The sequence below is a fragment of the Camelus ferus genome, chromosome 14, assembly GCF_009834535.1.
Source record: "Camelus ferus isolate YT-003-E chromosome 14, BCGSAC_Cfer_1.0, whole genome shotgun sequence".
Taxonomy (NCBI): Eukaryota; Metazoa; Chordata; class Mammalia; order Artiodactyla; family Camelidae; genus Camelus; species Camelus ferus.
The window spans coordinates 66,991,707-67,014,858 of record NC_045709.1 but is presented as its reverse complement, the minus strand read 5'-3'; the positions used below and the strand labels follow the sequence as shown (position 1 = coordinate 67,014,858).

The 23,152-nt window shown below is 34.1% G+C and overlaps 1 long non-coding RNA gene and 1 other non-coding gene across 2 annotated transcripts; one reads left to right on the top strand and one right to left on the bottom strand.

Annotated features, from left to right (window-relative positions):
* Window positions 1-235: 235 nt before the first annotated feature.
* LOC116668764 lies at window positions 236-340 on the bottom strand. The gene has a single exon (XR_004326003.1). It is a non-coding gene; the product is annotated as a U6 spliceosomal RNA (small nuclear RNA).
* Window positions 341-2,534: 2,194 nt separating this feature from the next.
* Window positions 2,535-19,343, top strand: LOC116668510. The gene is made up of 5 exons (XR_004325612.1): window positions 2,535-2,905; window positions 11,271-11,278; window positions 15,350-15,353; window positions 18,403-18,406; window positions 19,334-19,343. It is a non-coding gene; the product is annotated as an uncharacterized LOC116668510 (long non-coding RNA).
* Window positions 19,344-23,152: the final 3,809 nt, after the last annotated feature.

Sequence of the window (23,152 nt, the reverse complement as noted above, 5' to 3'; positions counted from 1 at the left end):
AAGGAAGATGCAGAGCAAAGCCATGTAAATAGTATGTAGACCTTTTTTTAAAAATTGAAGTATACTTGATTTACAATGTTGTGTTAGTCTGGTGTACAGCACAATGATTCAATTATACATACATATTCTTTTTCATTGTGGGTTATTACAGGTTATTGAATATAGTTCCCTGTGCTGTATAGTAGGACTTCATTATTTATCTGTTCTGTATACAGTAGTTCGTTTCTGCTAAACTAAAAACATGGAACACTTCACAAATTTGTGTGTCATCCTTTGGCTGGGGCCATGCTAATCTTTTCTGTATTGTTCCATTTTTAGTATACGTGCTGCCTAAGTGAGCCTTAGACCACTCTTAACTGAAACAAAAAGAAAAGTAAGAATGGAGGGTGGGAAGACAGGATAGAAAAGGTGAAAAGGTTAAATTACTTGACATTTAGATCAAGCTTGATGAATGTCTGAACATGACACGTGGATACCGGTAGTTCTACATATGTGCACATATACGTCTGCACACACTGTTTTACCTCTCTTTGTTAAGTTTTCCGTTTAACAAGAAAACATGCAAGTGACATTAAACATTTTTAATATTCAAAATTGAAATCTATAGTCTAATCATTCATAACTTCTAAAAAACACACAGGGGGATAGTGAAAACTGGTTACACCAATATTTCCCAGCCTTGAACAACCTGAGGGCCCTGCTGATGCATCATTTAGCTTCTGTGTGGCAGGAAAGCATCAGTTACATGTAAGATCTCTTCTCTTCTTTTCTCATTATGCTGTGAAAATCAGCCATGAACAATGAACACAAATGAAAATAGTGGATGAAAGTACAGGTCACTATTTGGTTAGCAAGATGCACCAATAATTCAGAATGTGCACATATTAATATTTTGGTCAAAATAAAAAAGGCATCGTTGAAAACCTGGGTTTCAAGAGACCAGTTTTAGAAACACTGCTAACCTCCGTGACACAGGACCAACAACACTGAAATGCTTTTCCCCCTCAGCTGCCAAGATATCTTTGATGCTGGAGTCTGTCCTGAACTTTATTTTGCTAAAAAAGTTAATGAACTAAGCAAAGTGCCAGAGTTTTGGACAAGAGTTCAATTTTCATTGCAGAGAGGAACTCACAGTGGGAGAGGATGGGGTGGGAAGGCAAGGAACCAACAGGGACAGACAAGACCCACGGATCACTGAAAACTGCAGGAAGATTTGGGAAGTCAAAAGAGGGTGAGGAAAACATTTATCTTAAGTACTGAGAGAATGAGAGGGAAAGCTTTAAGAAATGTTGCAGTAGTTTATTCATTAAATTCCTTTATTTTATTTATTTATTTTGGAGAGGTTTTTTTTTTTGTTTGTTTGTTTTTTTTTTGGTGGGAAGGGTGAGGGGAGATTAACAAGCATCTTTTGAAATTTGACTTGATATTGAAACACTTATTGGAACCTATTTTTACACAGGGTCCACATGTTTTTTGATTAAATAACTGTGACACAGTCTGGCTATTACTCCCAGTTACTAGCAAGTGTTCTTAATTTCACTTACCTTGCTGTGTAATTTTGGTATCCTTCCAAATCTCCTTCCACCCTGTCCCTCATGTGTCAAGTCCCCATTCCTGTGCACTCATCTCACTGTGGTTCTTTTGCTCTGATTTCCTCTGATATGACACCCTTCTAGTAGACAGTGGGCCTTACTACACTGAGCATGTTTCTAGTACATGTAAATATCTTATTGTTGTGTCTCTACTGTTTTCTCAAGTCACCATTCTATCCTGACTTTATTTTATATCTGTCTATGTCATCAGTGACATCATTTGTGATATAAATTCTCTTTTTCTTAAGCTCAAGCCATAAGCAAAACCCTCGGTGACAAAAACTCTTCCTTTCTTCTTAACCTAAAAACATAGCATTCCCTCCATAGACATATTATTAACAATAATTTCCCTAAAAGGACATTTTAAATCCTTAGAGTTTAGGATCTCTGCTTCATTCATCTTAGTGACTTACACAGAAGCTAGTGGAGGGCATGACAAATAGAGATGCTCAGTTAGCATGTGTCTAATAAAATAAGGAAATTATTCTAAAGTGGCTAAAAGTAAGGTGAACAATAATTTTTTGCATTATGCACCATTAGTATCTCTGTTGTGAAGTCTCTTCATGGAGAGGATTGTTTTAATAGTGTGTGATTTCTACATGCCCCATTCACAATATCTATAGAATTTATGGATTAATTAATTTGCTGGAGAATCATTTCATATAGGCTTTTAAAATTGACTTTTATTCTTAAAAAAACAATTAAAAATAACAGATAACTTAAAAACAGGTATAGTCAAAATTATAAAACATATCTTCCAAACTTGTGAAGCCCACACCAAGTGAGAGAGGTTGTTAGAGAGCTGCAAATATTTCTCCAGATGGCAAGTACATTGCCCTAATTCTTCACTATAGCCTCTCTGTTCTGGGACACTGCTTTGGGGGTAAAAAAAAGGAATATAGGGACCATAAGATCCTAACTGGAAGGTCAATGGCCATGGAAGGACATAAGTTGTTTGAAAAACTAAGGTGACAACTAAATACACACACACACACACACACACACACACACACACACACACACACTAAGGTAGATGTGTTACCCAAAAGGAAAAGGAATAAGACCCCAGTTCTTGTCATACCCAAAAGGTAAGATTTTGGAGGGAGACGGTACGTTGTGTAGTGGAAGATTTTAAATAATTTATTTACAAAAGGAAAAGCGCACCTCCAAGACTGGAAACGAGCTGATCCCAGGCAGGGAAATGTAGTCTTTGTCTCACCTTTCCCTTAGAGGTGGTCTTTGATTGATTGACGGCCCTTGCCCCTGGAATGCTCAGTCATGTTTGCCCTCTTTGTGCATGTCCTTACCATGGTGTACAAAACTCACGGAGGGGCCTACACTGCAGAGTTAGTTATATTATAAAATGTCCAGTTAAGTCCTTCTGGCTACCATGCAGTTGGAGCTGTCAGGTTCTAACTGGTTTCTTCCTGGCACTCATTTACAAGTAAAGTCCCTTTGCTGGAGGAGGTATACTGCCATCTTCTGGATCATCCTCCCTCTCCTCCACATTATCTGCCCAGTGCCCCATGTATTTAACTACCTAACAGATGGAGAGACAAAAGACACAAATTAAATATGCTGATGGCTCCAATCCACTTGTCAATATCAACATCCTCATCCTTCCACTCAGAGTTAAATAAGGTTCAACAAAGCCATTCATAGGATCTATGCATAGACTGGGGAGGAAGTGGAGGAAATGAACACAAACAGAAGAGTGCTAGAACACGTAGCAAAAGAAGAATTACTCAAGAAAATATGGGACGATCTCAGATAAATAATTCCCCATACTCCCAAGTAAATTATAGTCAACATAGTTTTGGTTTTTCAAAAGCACACACAAAAAAAGATCCATGCTCTTTCAAGGATTGCATATAAATAATGGAGACTCAGAAGCTAACCTCAGAAAAGGATAAATACAAATAAAATATTAGCACATTGCAGAAATGTTCATTTTATTAAGTAACATAATCATGTCTAAAAAATATATTAGAGAAGTGATTTACAGAATAGAATAAATTTTTCCAAAACACTCTAGAGACATAGTATATAGGGCAGGGGAAATCACAAAAGAACACTGAAAATAATGAAAGGAAAAAATAATACTAATAATAAATATAAATGATAGAGATGGAAAAAAATAAAGATACACCCTACTGGCATTCTTGAAAAGATTTAAAGATACACTAAAATCTTTGTGTTTTTCTTAAATAATACTTATTTTATATTATTGAAGGATAGATGACTTACAGTGTTGTGTTACTTTCTGGTGTACAACATAGTGATTCAGTTATGCATATATATATGTATATTCCTTTTCATATTATTTTTCATTATAGGTTATTACAAGGTATTAAATATAGTCTCCTGTGCTATACAGAAGGATCTTGTTGTTTATCTATTCTATATGTAGTAGTTAGTATCTGCAAATCCTGAACTCCCAATTTATCCTTCCCACCCCCTTTCCCCACTGGTAACCACAAGTTTGTTTTCTATATCTGTGAATCTGTCTCTGCTTTGTAAATAAGTTAATTTGTATCATTTTTTTTTAGATTCCACATATAAATGGTATCATATAGTATTTTTCTTTCTCTTTCTGGCTTACTTCACTTAGTATAACAGTATCCAGGTCCATCCATGTTGGTACAAGTAGCATTATTTTATTCTTTATTATGGCTGAGTAGTATTCCATTGTGTGTATACACACACACACACACAGAGCTTCTTTCTTTATCCTATCATCTGTCCATGAACATTTAGGTTACTTCCATGTTTTGGCTATTGTAACTAATGCCATTATGAATATTGGGGTGCATGTATCTTTTTGAATTAGAGTTTCCTCTGGATATATGCCCAGCTGTGGGATTACTGTATGATCATAAGGTAAGTCAATTTTTAGTTTTTTGAGGAAACTCCATACTATTTTCCATAATGGCTACATCAAACTACATTCCCACCAGCAGCGTAGAAGGGTTCCCTTTTCTCCATATCCTCTCTGACATTTATCACTTATGGACTTTTTAATCATGACCATTCTGATGGGTGTGAAGTGATACCTCATTGTAGTTCTGATTTACATTTTCTGATAATTAGTGATATTGAGCATTTTTCATGTCCTTATCAGCCATTTGTGTTTCTTCAGTGGAGAAATGTTTGTTTAGGTTTTCTGCCCATTTTTTTTCAATTGGGTTGTTTGTTTTTGTGTTATTGAGTTATATCAACTTTTTGTATATTCTGGAAATCAAACCCTTGTCAGTCTCATGATTTGCAAATATTTTCCCCTATTCTATAGTTTCTCTTTTCATTTTGTTTATAGTTTGCTTTGCCGAGCAAAAGTTTATGAATTTAATTAGGTCCCATTTGTTTATTTTTACTTATATTTCTACTGCCTGGGTAGAGTGCCCTAGGAAAACATTGCTAATATTTATGTCAGAGAATGCCTTGCCTATGTTTCCTTCTAGGAAGTTTATAGCGTCTTGTCTTATGTTTAAGTCTTTAAGCAATTTTGAGCTTATAACATTTCTAAATTTAAGAGGTATTATTTGTGTTTTTTATTTTTTATTTTTTCTAATTTTTAAAAATTTTTATTGAAGTATAGTAGTTTATAATGTGTCAATTTCTGGTGTATAGCATAATGCTTCAGTCATATAGGAACATACATATATTGATTTTCTTTTTTTTAGCATAAGTTACTACAAGATACTGAATATAGTTCCCTGTGCCATACAGTATACACTTCTTATTTATCCATTATATATATATTAGTTAGTTATATTTTTAATAATATTTCTTAAATTTAGAAATATAATTTAGCAATTAATATCATTTGAAAAAATAAAAGTGTTATTTATGTTCTGTTAAAGTTATTTATTAGAATAGCATTTTATATATGATCTCAATTTTTGTGTTAAAAATAGACAGAGCTTGCTAGAATCTATTCTTTGGTTTCTATAGTGCTTAATTTTAGGCAGTTAGAGTTTGCATGAGTTTAAGTATTTTTTTCCCTAGTTTTCTTTATCACTTAAAAATGTAAGAAATTTAACTTTCTTTAAACATATAAGTGGTAATGAGACAGGAAGGAAGAGGGTAGGACACAGCCATTTAAGGAATGATACAGCAATTAACACCAAAAGGGTGGAAGATTCAACTCCCAGTAGACCTTGAAACTCAAGATGGTGGGAGGTTTGACTTCTGGCAGACCTTGAGCTTCATTATACATTCATTGTAATATATTAACATGGTGAATGACACTCATACAGGTGCCATGACAGCTTTGAGGCTGACCATAAAAGGTCAAAGAGTGGCCCAGTTCCTGGGGATCCCAGCCCCTTTTCCAGGGTAGTTGGAAAGGTCTTCCCACTTTTTGGCATGTGAAGCTACCGAACCCATGAAAACTGGTGCCTCATGGCTTTTTTCACCCCCTCATCTTCGGAGTTGGCCCACACTCTGTCTATGGAGGGTGTACTTACTTTTACTTTAACCTGATCAAGCCTTTCTCACGTCTTCTGAAACAGCCTACACTCTGTGCCTTATGTATCTCTCTAAATAAATCTATCTTTACTCAACTGTGGCTCACTTTTTAATTCTTTCCTGGGAGAAGCCAAGGACCCACACTTGGCTGGGCACATTCTAGAGACTCATCCAAGATCTGGGACATGGCCCTCCTCTTGCCCCATGTTTGTTTTTCCTGTATCAGTAATTTCTTTAAATTGCAATTATAATGGTGGTAAATAATCTTTTAAAATGTAGACACTGACTTTCTCTTAAAATCCTACAAGCAAACAGATAAAAAACAGACTCACAGACATAGAAAACAAACTTATGGTTACCAGTGGGGGAAGAGGGTGGGAAAGGATAAATTGGGAGCTTGTGACTTGCAGACACTAATATACATAAAATAGATAAACAACAAGTTTACACTGTATAACACAGGAAACTATATTCAATATTTTATAGTAACATGATGAAAAAGAATAAGAAAATGAATATATATATATGTTCCTATATCACTGAAGTACTGTGCTGTACACCAGAAATTGATGCAACATTGTAAACTGACTATACTTCAGTAAAATATATTTAAAAAATCCTAAACCCATGCTAAATGAAATATTGACAGGTCTACTCTAAACAGAAAAGAAGCAAGATGCTATAAAAATGAGAAACTCATAACTGGTAAGGTGATAACTACCATGAATTACAAATAGAATAAACACAAAATTGTAAAAGAAGACATCTAAATCATTAAGAGTGGGAGAGGGAAGCAAGGAAAGCCATTGTGGAAAACAGTATGGAGATTCCTCAAAAGACTAGGAATAGACTTACCATTTGACCCAGGAATCCCACTCCTGGGCATATATCCAGAAGGAACTCTACTTCAAAATGACACTTGCACCCCAATATTCATAGCAGCACTATTTACAATAGCCAAGACATGGAAACAGCCCAAATGTCCATCAACAGATGACTGAATAAAGAAGAGGTGGTATATTTATACAATGGAATACTATTCAGCCACAAAAATGACAACATAATGCCATTTGCAGCAACATGGATGTTCCTGGAGAATGTCATTCTAAGTGAAGCTAGCCAGAAAGAGAAATAAAAATACCATATGAGATCACTCATATGTGGAATCTAAAAAAAAAAAAAACGAAAAACAAACATAAATACAAAACAGAAACAGACTCATAGATATAGAATACAAACTTGTGGTTGCCAAGAGGGCAGGAGGTGGGAAGGGACAGACTGGGATTTTAAAATGCAGACTAGATAAACAAGATTATACTGTACAGCACAGGGAAATATATACAAGATCTTGTGGTAGCTCACAGTGAAAGAAGAAATGTGAAAATGAGTATATATGTGTTCATGTGTAACTGAGGGATTGTGCTCTACACTGGAATTTGACACAACATTGTAAAACAACTATCACTCGATAAAAAAAGTAAAAAAAATCCTACAAATATTTTAATTTTTTGCTTAAATCTATTAGGTGATTTGAGAAAATGCCTTAACAAGACTTAAACTTTTGTGTTTAGTTGATCTAGTCATATTTATATTCTGCCTTGCTCAAAAAGAATCATTAAAATATTGCTCAACAATTTAAAATCTACTGATATTTGTTATTAATGTTTTCCTAAATGGTAATATAAAATGACCAAGAAAAAGAAAATATGACTATGTTATGTGCAGAAATATATAAAATAAGCCAAATCAGTCATTATTTATATTTTTCATAATTAAAAGCTAAAGCATTTCCACACCTGTAAGGTAAAGCAGATACTAAGCAATAGATTACATTAGTGGAATTAAAAGAAAATAGAAAAAGTGTTATTATATGTATATAGAGAAGCTCTTCCTATCTGGAAAATGTTTTTCATTTATGTTTTTTATTCCTTTAAAGTTCATTTTCATTTGGTTTGTTTCTTTGAACAAATTGTTTTGCCCTTAACAATGTTGGAACTCAGAAAATCATATTTTGATGTATTTTTAATGATTGTACAGAAAGTGGCAGCAGTTTTTATACTCATTTTATTTATTCACATCTCTTCTGAGTTCATCTACTATTACATTATTATTTTCTTTTTGCCTAATTTTACAAACATGATTTAGCTTACTTTTTTTTTTACTTTTGAAAATCCTCTTTGGACACAATTGGGTGTGATGAAATACATTAATAATTGATAGAGAATTTAACAAAATCCAACTCAGCATAATCCTCCATAACTTGGATTCCCAGAATCATTTCTTCTCCCTCAGCATGCTGTGTTGTCTCTGTTTGCTTTTCTCCCCATCACCTCATCCCTGTAGGTTAATATCATTTTAAAAATGTACTTAATGTCATTGAATCAGATTTTGAGAGATAAAAGGAATAAATGCACATGTATGTATTTATTTGTATGCTTACCTAAGAGTCATTTAAACACTGTAAAGCTATAATTCACATAATCTAATTCAAAGTGATGTTTTTGTCAAAATACTGTCTAATGGTATGAGAAATGTTAAACGTTTTTGTGTTAAACAGCATACAGTGGGGAGGGCGTATACAGTACAGAATGACACTACTTTGTATACTTTCCAATCCAACCTTTTTTCTTTCATTTCACTTTCTTAAGAAAAAAAATCCTGTATATTTCACCTAGCTCTAGCCCCAATGCTTTTTTTTCAATATTTCCTCATCTACATTAAGTGTTCCTCTCTCTCTCTCTCTCTTTTCTGACTTCTATGATATAACAGCAGTCTAGAGAGATCTATCATGATAAATGGTAGACTGCTTCTTGAAGAGAATGGCAGGGAGACAGACTTGAGTAGGTGAAGGAAGGAAACTTAATATTCAGGAACATATAAAGTCCAAGAACTACCAAAATAAATGTTTGCTCATTCACACTTATTAGTTTCCAGTATTATTCTACTTAATGAAATAGTTAACACATTTTAATTTAAAACTCTTAGAAACCAACAGTAAAATCCCTGACATCTTTGTGAATAAAAATGGTGTTAATTACAGGCTTTAAAGGTATTAGGAGACTGAACAATCATGGAACTACTTTTATTCTCTTCTTAAATATAGAGCTAAATGAATGAAAAGTATGAACATTATTTCATCTCATTTTTAGTTTATAAAAACTATTCCTGTATCAAAAATCTAGATATGTCAACATACAAATACAGTTTTTCTTCTTCCTGTAGCTGTCCTGTGCATAGCAAATATATGGATTCTGTGTTAAAATAGCCTTGTCTTCTCTTCCTGGAAAAATATAATCCATTGATTTCTGTGAAGTTCACAAAGATACTACCACTATGAAGGGCACAGATTTTATACAAAGCTTCCAATCTCTTCATTATGGGTAAATACACTTTCTGGGTAAAGAATAACTGAGGTCAGTAACATTTTCTTAGAAATTGGTTTTGGCTTTGGGGAACAGGGTTTGGAAGGAATAATGCATGAGAACCTGTCTTCATTCAAAGTGTTTGCGGTTTAGTGCTTGGCTTATCTGCTAATGTAGAACTAATGTCCAAATCAGAAATACTAGAAACCCAGGCAGACCATGCAGTGTCTGGTAATCAGAATTTTTCAGTAGTGTACAGACACTCAGCCAGTTAAAGTAGAGCTGGCCAGGCTGGCTTCCCAGAGTTTCTTGGTTGAACAGCCTGACCAAGACCCAGGCAGGAGACAGGAAGCATATTGGGTGAAGAAGTCTCCAACTTAAAACTCATGGAGCACTGGAGAGTTAAAGCCTCCCCCAGTCTCCCTAGCTACAAAATAATTATGTCCACATTCCTGGTCTCACTCACTATTGAAGACTTTTACTTTGCCATGGAGGCCTGGTTCAAGAATTGGACCAAGGAGTGACACTTTTGACAGGTCTTTAGTAGTAAGAGGAGTAAAAAATACCCTACTGGGTACCGTTGTAGCTTTCAGAGGGACACTGCTCTGTGAACATGTGAGTGTGTGGGAAAAGCTTCCCACTGCAAACTTTATTGTAATGTGTAAGATTATTCTACCCAGAAACAAAGAAAAACTCAAAAGCAACAATAAAGCAATTCAACTGTAATTAAACCCAGAAAGAAAAAGAAAAGATCAGTTTGATCATTTTTTCCAAATTCTAGAACTATATTCAGCTTTTGTTTTCTTAAAACATTAACTTCCATAATTTAAGTGTAAAATAATCTCTCAGCTCTCTGTGACACAATAAGAAATTGTGGTGCATTCCTTGGATAAGCTCACTTTAAAATGGTCTCCATTAATCAACCTAGAGTTGTAAGAAACTTCAATTTATTATTCATTCTTTGATGTTATTCTGTCCACTAAGTATCTCCATACATAATTTTAGTGAAATTATCTTTCCCTTATGGCTATTCCTGTCAAATAGCATGTATATGGACCATGAATTTATACCAAGTTATATTTAGAAAATAACGGGAAAATTGCCATAAAGACTGAGAATGTCTTTCTTCTTAACGCTATTTTAAAGATTTTCCTCTTTGAATTAGTCAGATACTGTCAATTTGGGATATGAAATTATTGAAGTATATTTTTCTACCAACTACAAGTTCATTAGTCAAATACATTTCATTATACATCTTCCAGTAAAAGTTTGCTGCTAGTGAAAATCATGTTGAATAGAAACATAGCGATAGAGAAGTACAGTTTCTTAAAGTAGCAACAGTATCTCAGAGACACAGGAACACAGAATTTTATCATTGTCAATAGTCACTTTTCTGACTCTTACTAAACGTTAATTATAATAAAGTTAGATATTCCTCAAAACTCACCAGTGCCATTTGGATGAAAAATTCATTAAGGACAGTTCTAAAATGTCACTTACTTTCAAACTTTAATCCAAGAACTGTGGAGACAAACAATTTCAAAATACCTACTGCAATATCTATTGCAAAGAGAATTTTATTGCTAATTTTTGCTATTTTCTCAAATTTTCAATACCTATAATTAATAGTTCTACTTTGAATAATATATCACATTTTTTATAAATTTTATTTTAATAAAAATGTACTTATAAGCTTAATGGCTATTCAAGCAAACTATTATTAGCACAATCCCCAAATATGTTACATTTCAAGCAGCCCACTGAAAAGACCACAGCTACTTAATTACACACGAAATGATAGAAGGGGCGTATTGTAAAAATCAGTCAGAGGTAATATGTGTAAGTAGAGATAAACTTGTTTAGCCAGTGTAGAGCACATTGAATTTTTGAAACACAACTTATTTTGAAACACACTTTTTTAAACAAATTATATTAATTCCTAAATCCTTCATTTCACATTCCTAGTTTGGAAAACACTAACAACATCTGACTGTACCCAGAAGAAACAATCACTTTTTAATTCTATAGGTAGGTGAGTAAGTACTGTGTTCATTGCCTCTTACATTCTATAAAAATGTGAGACTTTACTTCCTGTACAGGGTCTTTTTTCCTGTCTACTTCTTAACATAACCTCTTATATACCTTTTGTTTGCAACCAGCATCATGTGTAAGCCTCATTTCCAACTGCTCCATTAACCTTGATCCTTTCTAATCTGTCACCAGGCGTATTTCCAGGGAGTTCTTTCATTGGCACTCTTCTTAAATGTCTAATGTGACACTTAATCACATTTCATAGGGGCTAAACACAATCTTGACTTTGTATTTACTCAGTTATTTTCACCACTGGGTAGCCAATGGAATTGGGTAATTTGAGTTTACAGATATATATTTGAATATAGATGAATGTGTTTAGTTATCTATACGTTAGCTACCGCATTACCAAATTCCAATATTCTGTGCTGTTATATTTAGCCCTGAGTTTGCAAATGACCATATTAAAAAGAAAAGCAAATATTCATAAAGCATAAACTTGATTAACTGTTAAATTCTTGATTAAAAAAAAAACTTTCTGGAAATCTATTTTTTCCAGAGAAAGAATAATTTGTGTAAATTTTCTTTTCTTATTTTTCAGTGTTGGTCAGTGTAATCACAGTATTTTTTTCAGTAACTGACATTAAATTAACCTCAAATTTAGAAGCAGATATTTTATTTGTTTACATGTGAAAATAGTTTGCTCTAATAGCAGCTTTTGAATTTTATATGAAGATTTAAGCACTTTCTGAATTGTTTGTGCTAATTTTTTAATTCTATGGGTGCAATCTCCAACCAGTGCTTCATGGATTCTCTCCTTCAGTTTCTCAATGTTTGTGTATTATTTCAAATAAATCCAAATCACAAATAAAAGCCCCCCTTGAAGAGAAATTTCAGTAGTACTGTCACTGATTTTCACAAATCAACACCCATTGCACATGAGATATTTTGTTGTTGCATGCTACCCAAAAAGAACTGAACCGTAAATCAAAGACCCAAATAAAACTATGCCCAGTCACTCCAAATGTTCAAGTTTGGCATTTAGATAAATCTGGGAATAGAGTTGCCTAAAAAAAGAGAAAATGGATGTTCTTACATTATTTCTGTGTTCTGTGCTTTTCATGCGTGATGTGATTTAGATTCCTTCCAAGCCATTTACACAGACCTACTTTTAACTGTGTACTTTTAATACATCTGAAATGAAGTGCTTTTTTTTTTCCTTGTAAAATAAACAGAAAACTGCACCTTTGATGTAACTGTGGATATTGTCCCTGACAAAGTATTTAGTAGTTCTTTGGTACACATGTGTGAGAAGTTAACATTATTAAGATGTCTGTTAAACAAAATTTATTTTTTAAGATCCCTGGAATTTCCACTTTTATTATGTAGGGAAAAAATGAGATGAAACAATTCAAGATAATTCCTCTTTAGACAGTTGAACCATATAAATGAAAGTTTTGTTGTTGAATAAATGTAATTGGACATATCTTGTCAAATGTTTCTTTCTCTACCTTTAGAACTTGTTTTATGGAAATTTTGAACTTGGAAATACTATTGAGATGATATTCTCTTGAATTTTAGAGGGAGAGTAGCTGCTTCTTAATTATAAATCTCACCAATATTAGAATGACTCAGATTGCCTTATTTGTTAACTATCCATAAAATAGGATCAGGGGGTGTTGTATGATTTGATATAGTTGAATTTACTAAAACAATAACTTAGTGAGCATTCAGTGACCCAAAACAGGATATACAGTTTCCTCAAAGTCTTTACATAACACAAACCTGTACTTTGGACCTGGAAGAAAATAATTTCATATGTCATTTTATTTTTATTTAGTGTAGTTGTTTTGTACAAGGTAGTTTTACTTCATGAAAACCTTGTGTATCATATTTTTCAATGCAAACCAAATTTTGCTAGGTATAAATTATATTATAATATTGATGAAAACATATGAGTTTGAAGTATACTATAATATTGAAATTTTCTAAAATTTTTCATTTCCAAAGTGCTATCTCACTCATCCTAAATAGGAAATCTTTTTTTTTTTTGTCTGCGAAATGATCAGATGGTCTATTTAAAACAACAAATTGTAATAATTCTTTGGAATAACAAAGTTTAACTATTATAATATTATGCATGAGCAGTTCAATTTTCTTCATGTAGTCTCATAAAGAATTATACATTGTCATTATACTTAGTAATTATGTTGGAAAAATATAATTACACATTAGAATGCATTTTCAGTATTACAAGTAATAAAACTAAAAAACAATTATTCTATGAATAATTCATTTCTTCTTTTAAAAAATCTTTTTTTTTTTTTAAAGAAGCTGATATCAAAGAAATGTTAGAGACTTTCAAAGGAACAAAGAAACAAGTAGGGACTCTATTAAAATAGCAATATTTTAGTAGTTTTGCCAAAGAAACTCAGAATAATATATAAATAAGTCATATAACTTAAGAACACCTATGCTTAACTGATATGGAAATCTTACTTCCACACTAATATGTTGACTCTGAGAATGTCCTTGGCAGAGAAGAGGACATACAGAAAATGCACATAAATTACATTAGCCCTCTGAGACCAATATGCAGTCAGGGTTTTCACTGCTACAGAAAAGACACTTTCAACTTCCATTTTTCTCGTTCATGGCTTACTCTTATTGAAGCCAAATGATTTAATTATAAAGGATATCTACACATTCCACCACTTGACTTAATTTCTATATATCCCCTTTTGTGACTCAACTATAGTTATTATTGCTATTTCAGGTAGTTTGAAATCATTTAGCAACTGGAATATACCTCAACTTTTTTTTGGTTACATTTTTTTAAACATTCCAGAATATGACCAGAAATTTTGGAAATTTGAAGCCTCTTTTGATCATGTCTAACATATATTGACTGCATTCTATGTAGTCATCTTACATAGTGTTTCATACACATTAGACCCTTAACTTCTTAAAAAACTGTCATTAGAAAGTTCATTTTCAGTGAAGAAACCTAGGCTTAGAGAGACTAAGTTACTTGCAAATGATGAAACAGAGTTTGAACCCAGATGGTCCAATCCAAGAGGATGATATTTCAACCACCATATTATTATACGACCCCAGATTTTACTAAGCATTCCTGGAATTGGCTGAGAAATATCCAGATTAGTTCATTATGGCTATGGAAGAAGCCTGGACTGTAGCTAAGCTGTTTTAACTACATCACTGATCTGAAGACCTATGTATCTAAATTATAGATAGATGGATAGATAGATAGATAGATAGATAGATAGATAGATAGATAGATAGATGATAGATTTCTTAACAGGCATTTGTTATGTACCAAACATACCCAACTGTGGACAGTTTTATGAAAAGAGATACTTAGAAGTACTCTGTCTCCATGAACTTTTTATGATAAACACTCATGGTTCTCTTTCCATTCTACTGACTCCAAATATTAAACTTGACCACTTTGAGGCTTTAAATCAGTAGCCTTCCAATTGTTTCATTATGGGCCAGCAATCGTTACTTCTCTTATAGTGTAGAAAGGGCTTGGGCTTGAAGTTAAGCAGATCCAAGTCCAAATCTTCATTCAGATATTGCTAATTCTGTAAAGTTAAAGAATTGCTTAAAGTTCTCTTGAATATAAATGTAGACATTTTCCACAAGGTTTAATTTATTCATTTCTGAAATATTGACTATACTGACACATTTAACCATGTATATGAGGTCTATAAAGAGATAGACTGAGCACTCAATAGATATCAGCAAATAGATAAAATAAACAAATTATCAACTGATACCAAAAAAAAAAACCCAGATATGTCTTCAGACATGTTTAAATAGGCACATTTTCTTTGCCAGTACATCAAAGTGTGGTACACAACAACAAAAATCCAGTAGAGTATATATAAAATTGTTCAGAGTTGGGTTCTTGGGATAATTATGAAATATTATTAAATATGGAAAGATGACTAGGATGTTGTACATAAATTTCTCCCTCGCTTTCCCATCGCAGAAAAACATAAATAACACATTTGCACATAGATCCCTAGAAAATCATTTTCAACTATGAAATATACATAATTACTCTTACAGTAGTCTAAAAACATGGTCTTGAAAGAGAAGAAAAGAGATCTATGTCAGTGGAGAAAATTGAAAATCATGAAACAAAGAGAATGAGGAGAGAGAAAAAAGGTTACTTAAAAAATGTTTGAACACAAAATAGAATTTAATTTCTACAACTAGTGAAAAAAGAGTTTTCTACTCATGTCAGTTGATTACCATTCCAGATATTTATACTTAGCCATCAATCTCTTTAACTTTAGTGGAGAATCTTCATGGTGTGATTAAATTACATTTAGTCTCTGTATTTATCCTATAACAAACCTCAGATTGATACTTGTATACTGTCAACATCCCTGCATCTAATGGACAGTGGCAATAAAAATTTCCACATAAATTGTTCAATTAACACTTTTTTTTAAAGTCTGTGCAAATGGAAAAGCCCTGGCTTTAAAATATAAATGAACAACATCTGTTTTGAAGTACACCATGCTGTATTCCAGTGAATCTCCATAAGTTTACCATCAACTTTTACCAAGATCAGTCCTGGAAAATATTGAACTCAGATCCATCATATTTTTGTTTAATCTACCATTTTCGACATCTAATTAGTTATGAGAAGTAGGGTCTAACTATAGAAGCAAAATCACACTCACTATCTAAAACATTTTCCATTTATAGGGTATGTAGCAATGTTTACTTAGTGAATTCAGCAGCTTGTGTCTACACAAAGGAAAGTCAGATTTAGTAATGATGGACTACATAATTTGCAAAATTTAAAACGCGGGCCCTCTAGTTCAAAAGTTACTAAAAATTTCAAAATGGCAACAGTAGGGCAATAGACTTGGTATGGGTCACTATGTGAGCATGTATTACAGGTCACAATCCCATAAAGCTGGCCCTGGATTTTGTTCGCATCACTCTGTTTGCCTTAAGAATTGTGCTGGAGGTGGGAGTATCGCTCAAGTGGTAGAGTGCATCCTTAGCATGCACAAGGACCTGGGTTCAATCCTCAGAAACTCCTCTAAAAATAAATAAGCCTAATTACCTTCCCCCCAATTAAAATAATTAAATAATACAATAATAAATAAATTTTAAAATATTTTTAAAAAAGAATTATGCTGGATATATGATCTGCAGATTTAATAAATTACATTTTAAATAGTTACCTCTTCCTGAATTAGGTTCTAGGACAGTAGTTGAACAATTCAAACCTTGACTGCGTCAGTATGCAAAAAAAAAAAAAAAAGTAGAGAAGTTTGCACAATTACCAGCCTCAAAGTCACACTTATACTTGAAATATATGGGAAATGTAGAGTGTTCATTGAATTACTTAAATTACTATATATTTTTAGATTCTAGATTTTTATTATTATCTATTGCATAGATCAGCTTAAGCTTTTATAGTATTCCTCAATTTTAACTGCTTTGTTATCTTTGTTGCAATTATTTCAAATTTCTCCTAGTTATCTGTGTAATGATAATACTATCTTACTTTTTAGAGTGCATATTGTAATATGCTTGTCACTTTGCAATATGCTAAATATATATATACAGATAGGAAGATAGATTGTTGGGTGGATCGATAGATGACAGTTAAGTTGATAGGTAGATAGATAAATATTTAGATAGGTGATAGATAGATAGATAGATAGATAGATAGATAGATAGATGTTTAATGCAAGAGAGGATTCCTAATTCCTAATTCCATGAGAAGCTATATACTGCCAAATTATTTTTGCTCTTTTTTAGAATCCCCTATGGCTCCAGGCATATTTTCTTCTGCAATATATCAACCCATACTTGCAGGTGAGTCCCAGACTAAGCACCCACCTCCCCCTCAAAAACAGTAATTACACAGAAAAGCAACATTAATGTGATTTCCATTTCTAGCCATGATAGCATTACTGAGATATATTTATCACTTACCATAAACAATAATTAGACAAAAATGTAGGGAAAATGTTTTTAAATATTCAACAACAGGCAGTGCAGGGCAGACAGTCCTGGGAACAGGAAACAGACAAACTGAGTTTCCAAATTTCCAATGCTCCAAAGCTCAGGAAGAGGGAAACTGACCAGTTAGCACTCCCTCTGAGTTGAAGGAGCCCTCTCCTGGTCACGTGCTTCCTTCACCATTGATGCTACCGCTTGCTACTGTGTCTAGACCAGAAGTGCTGGAGGGCTTTCCATTCTGGATTATAGTCATCAGTCAACCCAGCGAGGCTGGTCCTCAGGGATATGGTTTTATCAGCAACCTGCTCCTTCCGCTCCAGACACCAAACTGTGCCCACACTCTCCTTCCCTTCACCTGCAAGAGCAGTTTACTTCTTTGTCCACAGCTGCATCCTGGGACACAAAGCTTTTTTTATGCCTTCTCCATGAGTAGAGACCATTTATCCCCCTTCCTCCAGAAGCAGTGGAATTTTGCCTGTGCCTGCCTCCAGATGGGAATATTTCCTGTTCCTACCCCAGCAGTTTAAGGTTGTTCCTTCTTAGGAAGGAAGGTCCTGAGAAAATGGATATTGTGCCCTCTCCCAGCAGTAGCTGACAATCTCTTAAATGCCCTTAATGGTGTGTAGATCTCTTTCTCCTGTCCAGTTCCCAATCTTTTTCTGGGCACCCAGGACTGGGATTAAAAGCTTACAAGTGACTGCAATCTCCTCTTTTGTTGTGATTCCTACTTCATCTAAACTGTCACATTAGTCTACAGTCTTTAGAAAATGGTTAAAGTTGTAGCTGACTTCTCCTTACTTGTTTTTGATGGAGATCATGACTTTTTCCCATACTCCAGCAAAGGTATTCCAGCTCTCTCTGAGAGTTTTGTCACTCTTTGGAATTTATTTCACTCAGTTGTCTTGCAATCTCAGTTCCCAGATGGGCTTGAGAAAAGTTGTGATGTGAATTATTTGACATTTTTATTTGTTTTTATAGAGTGGAAGCAGTGATCTCTCACACTTTCCTATATTCTTTGCAAAAATACATCTTTTCTCATAGTATTTTGATTAGTTTTCTTTCTAAATGGTTTCTTCCCTTAGCATTATCTCTGTTTCCCTCATTTTAATTTCTTTTATGATTTTTCCTTTTTGCTTGCTTTGGTATGGGTCTTGCCTGTCAGTGAAGTGGGAGGAAAGGGAGCAGGGCACAACTGTTGAGGGAATAACACAGCAACTGAAGACAGGACAGACTGGTTAGAACCAAGATGGTGGAAGATTCGACTTCCAGTGGACCTTGAGCCTCATGGCAAACCCACAGGCACCATGACAGTTCCTAGGCTGACCATAAAAGGCCAAGAAGTAGGTGGGGGGAGGGCATTTCCTGGAATTCCTTGTCCCTACCCTAAAGTAATTGGAATAATCCTCTTACTCATTAGCAAATGAAATTACCAAGCCCATAAAACCTAATAGCTCCACACCTCATGCTCTCTCTCTCTCTCTCTCTCTCACCTTCTGAGATGGCCAGCACTCTGTCTATGGCGTGTGTATCTACTTTTACTTTAAAGTAAACACCCCACACCTCTTGGTCTCTCTCCCTCTCACCTTTCTGGAGTGAGAAAGGTGAGCAATGGAGTGTGTATCTCCTAAGCTGTTTTCTCTTCTTCGTGAGACAGACCCCACTCTGTCCATGGAGTGTGTATCTCTCTAAATAAACTTGCTTTCACCTTACCATATCTTGCTTTTGAATTCTTTCCTGCTAGAGGCAAGAACCTATTTTCCCACAACATAGGGACTTCTTTTTTTTTAATTTCCATTTTTTCCCTTTTTTTTTCAATTTCTTGGAATTTCTGCAGTTTGTGTTAGGGCACATTTACTGGTGGAGCCCATGGTGGAATCTTTCATTGACAGACACCCACCTCTCCCCTGTCTCCATGGCTAATGCCTAAATCACTTACTAAATACAGAAATATTTATCTTTCTTTTTGGCAGGTTGTGCATTTGAGACAAGAATTGTCCTGCAAGCCAAGGGGTGAAAAGAAGTGGAGGTCTCCTAATTTAATCATCTTGGTGTTCTTAGGTTGTTCCCTGGTCCAGACCTTCTTCAACTCATTCTCTCTCAATGTTCTTGAGACAATGAGCTTTTCTTCTTTCACCATACTGGATAAGGCACCGAATCCTGGCTTCCTAGGGTCAGCAAGCAGGTGGTCTAGCTGAAAGCAGATAGTCTACTAAATTTAGCTGATAGATCTCGTTGCAGTAATATATTGAGCATAGTCAAACTATCATCTGATGACACTTGTTTATATATTATCCTTATCATATCCAAATATACATCATTTAGCCTTTAATCCATATTTCAAAGTCTTTCTGATTAATCTATTGCAATACATGCATTTTTCAATTCTCCATTAAAGCCATAGTCAAAATCAGCCAGTTAACATTTTTTATGAGCAATGCCATCATCATTATTATCATCATTATCATCAATATCAGTTGTCTATATACCAGCACTTCTCTATCCATTTATAGGTATTATTCATTTAAAACTAGGAAGAACTGAATGAAGTAGTTACTATTAGCACTTAAAATATTTTTAAAACAAATATCTGATAAGGGATTTAAATCCAAAATATATAAAGAACTCATACAACTCAATAGCAGACAAATAGATTTAAAACAAATAAAAACCAAAGAATAGGCAAGGGACATGAATAGACATTTTTCCAAAGAAGAGATATAAATGTCCAACAGGTATACGAAAATATGCTCAACATCACTAAAAAACAAGGAAATGCAAATCAAAACACAATGAGATATTACCTTATCCTGTTAGAATTACCATTATTAAAAGGACAACAGAAAACAAGTGTTAATGAGGGTGTAGAGAAAGAGAATCTTTATACATTGGTGGTGGGAATGCAAATTGGTATAGTGATTACTAAAGAACAATATGGAGTTTCTCATAAGATTAAAAATACAACTACCATAGGATCCAGCAGTCTCAATTCTGTGTTTATGTCCCCCCAAAATGAAATTAGTACAAAACAGAAACAGACTCACAGAAACAGAAGAAAAGAAAAGAAAAAAAAACTTACAGTTACCAGTAGGGGAACGGGTGGGAAGGGATAAATTGGGAATCTGAGATTTGCAGATACTGATATATATAAAATAGATAAACAACAAGTTCATGCTGTATAGCACAGGGAAATATATTCAATATCTTATAGTTACTTATGGTAAAAAAGAATATAAAAACAAATATATGTATACTCATGTATCACTGAAGCATTATACTGTACACCAGAAATTGATACATTGTAAACTGACTATGCTTTAATAAATATATATATTTATATACTAAAAAATGAAATCAGTGTCTCAAAGAATTATCTCCACTCCCATGTGAATGCAGTGTTATTTCCAATAGCCAAGATATGGAAATAGCCTAAGTGTCTGCCAACAGATAAATGGATGAAGGAGAAAGAAAAAAATACATATATATATATAAATGAAATATTTAGCCAAAAAAGAGAAGAAAATCTTGCCATTGGTGACAACATGAATGGACCTGGAGGATATTATGTTTTGTAAAATAAGCCAGACACAGAAGGACAAATACTGCACAGTCTCACTTACATGTGGAATCTAAAAAAGTTTAACTCATAGAAGTAGAATGTAGAATGGTGGTTTCCAGGGGCTGAGGGTAGGGAAAATGAGGAGATATAGGTCAAAGGGTACAAACTGTCCGTTATAAGATGAATGTGTTCTAGAGACCTAATGTACAGCATGATGACTGTAGTTAATATGCTGTAACATATACTTGAAATTTGCCAAGAGAATCAGTCTTAAGTGTTCTCACCATACACACACACAAACAGGCAATTACATGAGGGAATGAATGTGTTAATTAGTTTTATTGTAGTAATTATTTCACAAAGTATACAGATATCAGACCATCACATTGTACATCTTAAATATATTCATTTTTAGTTGTCAATTATAACTCAATAAAGTTGAAAAATGTTTTAAAAAAAGATGAAACTCAGGTTTTGAGTGGCAGAGACAGTATTTGAACAGAGGCAGTCTAACACGAGTTCCCACTCTTCACCACAGTCCTATCACTGACAATATAGATGCGGTATTAATTAAACAGCAGCTTACCTTTGATATACTTTGTGTCAATATTAGTTATATTTTACCTCACACATTGTGTCTTACATATCGTTTGTCAGGATTTTACTAAACCTCCTCCATCAATCCCCAAAGATAGTTATCCCAATTTTACTAGCATTAATCAAAGAACCTAACATTAAAAATTTAAGAGCTATATAGTCATATATTAGGGCCATTAGAAACTGCCTTCTGTTTCATAAAACTTCCATTTAGCAGAATGCCTAAATATGTGCTCAGCAGATACTAAATATGTGCTGATTTTATTTTACTCTTATTGTTAGGCAGTTAGATAGAAATAAACACTGGGCAGGGGGAGAGGAAGGGGAAAGGAGCAACTCAGAAAATAATGATACACCTGAGCTCAAAATAAGGAATTCCAAAATTTTTGCTTTCTCTGAATGAGGACCAGCAAAGAAGCCGGCTAGGATCGAACGCTGTGGCTGCGCGGTAGAGAGAAGGACCCGGCTTAACTTGACTCAGTGCTCATTATAATGTAATTAACATCACAATCTGAGCCCGGTCCTGTAGATTTCTCTGTGTGCATCACGGGTAAGAACATGCACAAAAGGAATGGGTGTACCTGAGCACAAGGAACTGAGTCATGAATTAATCAATCACAAAAATGCCCCCTAAGCCAGGATAGAAGATATTTTTTCTCCCTTTGATTGGCTTGCCCCCAATTCTCGGGGGTGTACTATATTTTACTAACTTTTTACTCTACAAATAAAATCTTCTGTTTATATAACACTCTTGGTCTCCTGTTAGAAATTCTTTCTTTTTTCTTTTTTTTTTTTTTTTGGGTGACTAAGAACCAAAGTAACTTTTATTCCCCTCCTCCCAGTAACATTACTATATCATTTTATATTATATATCATTCTTTTATATTTGAGTCTTTGTATGGTGAAAAATGTGTTTAAGTTCACCTGGGGTCTTTCCAGTTTTAGTTGTGAAAGTCTTCCACCCTCTAAAACTTCTCACTTTCAAGCAAATCAAGATGCCCAATATCTTTATTATATTTTCTGAGAATTTAGAAGCATAGAGGCTAGAATAAAAGTAATGAAATTCCACAAAGGTATTCAAAACTACACAAGGCGTTAAAGTTGTAGAACAAGATAATCAAGCTGATTTGATGACGTGTAGGTCATGAGAGTCATCCTCACAGTGCCTGTGTTTTCCTTCATTTCTGTGAAAGTATTGAGGCTCATCTGAAACAATTAAATGTAGGGGTTCCCAGCAATAGCAGACAACAGTATTTCCAGAAATAAAATGTGTTTCCTTTGGGAGAGGAATGAGTTCAAGGTGGAAAGGTCAGAAGTCACAGTGTAGGGTGGGGGGCAAGTGTGGAAGGCACAGAATAGATGTGGACAAAATAGGGAAAAAGGACAGTGGGAGGGACATTCCAAGAAGGGAATGATGTGATTAGTAGGTTAGTGGCATCTGCTGATATCGGCGTTGAATGCTGAGGCAAGTGTTCAGACTTTCTTGCATGTATTGAAGAAGAGAAAGTTTATAAACTGATGAGTGATGT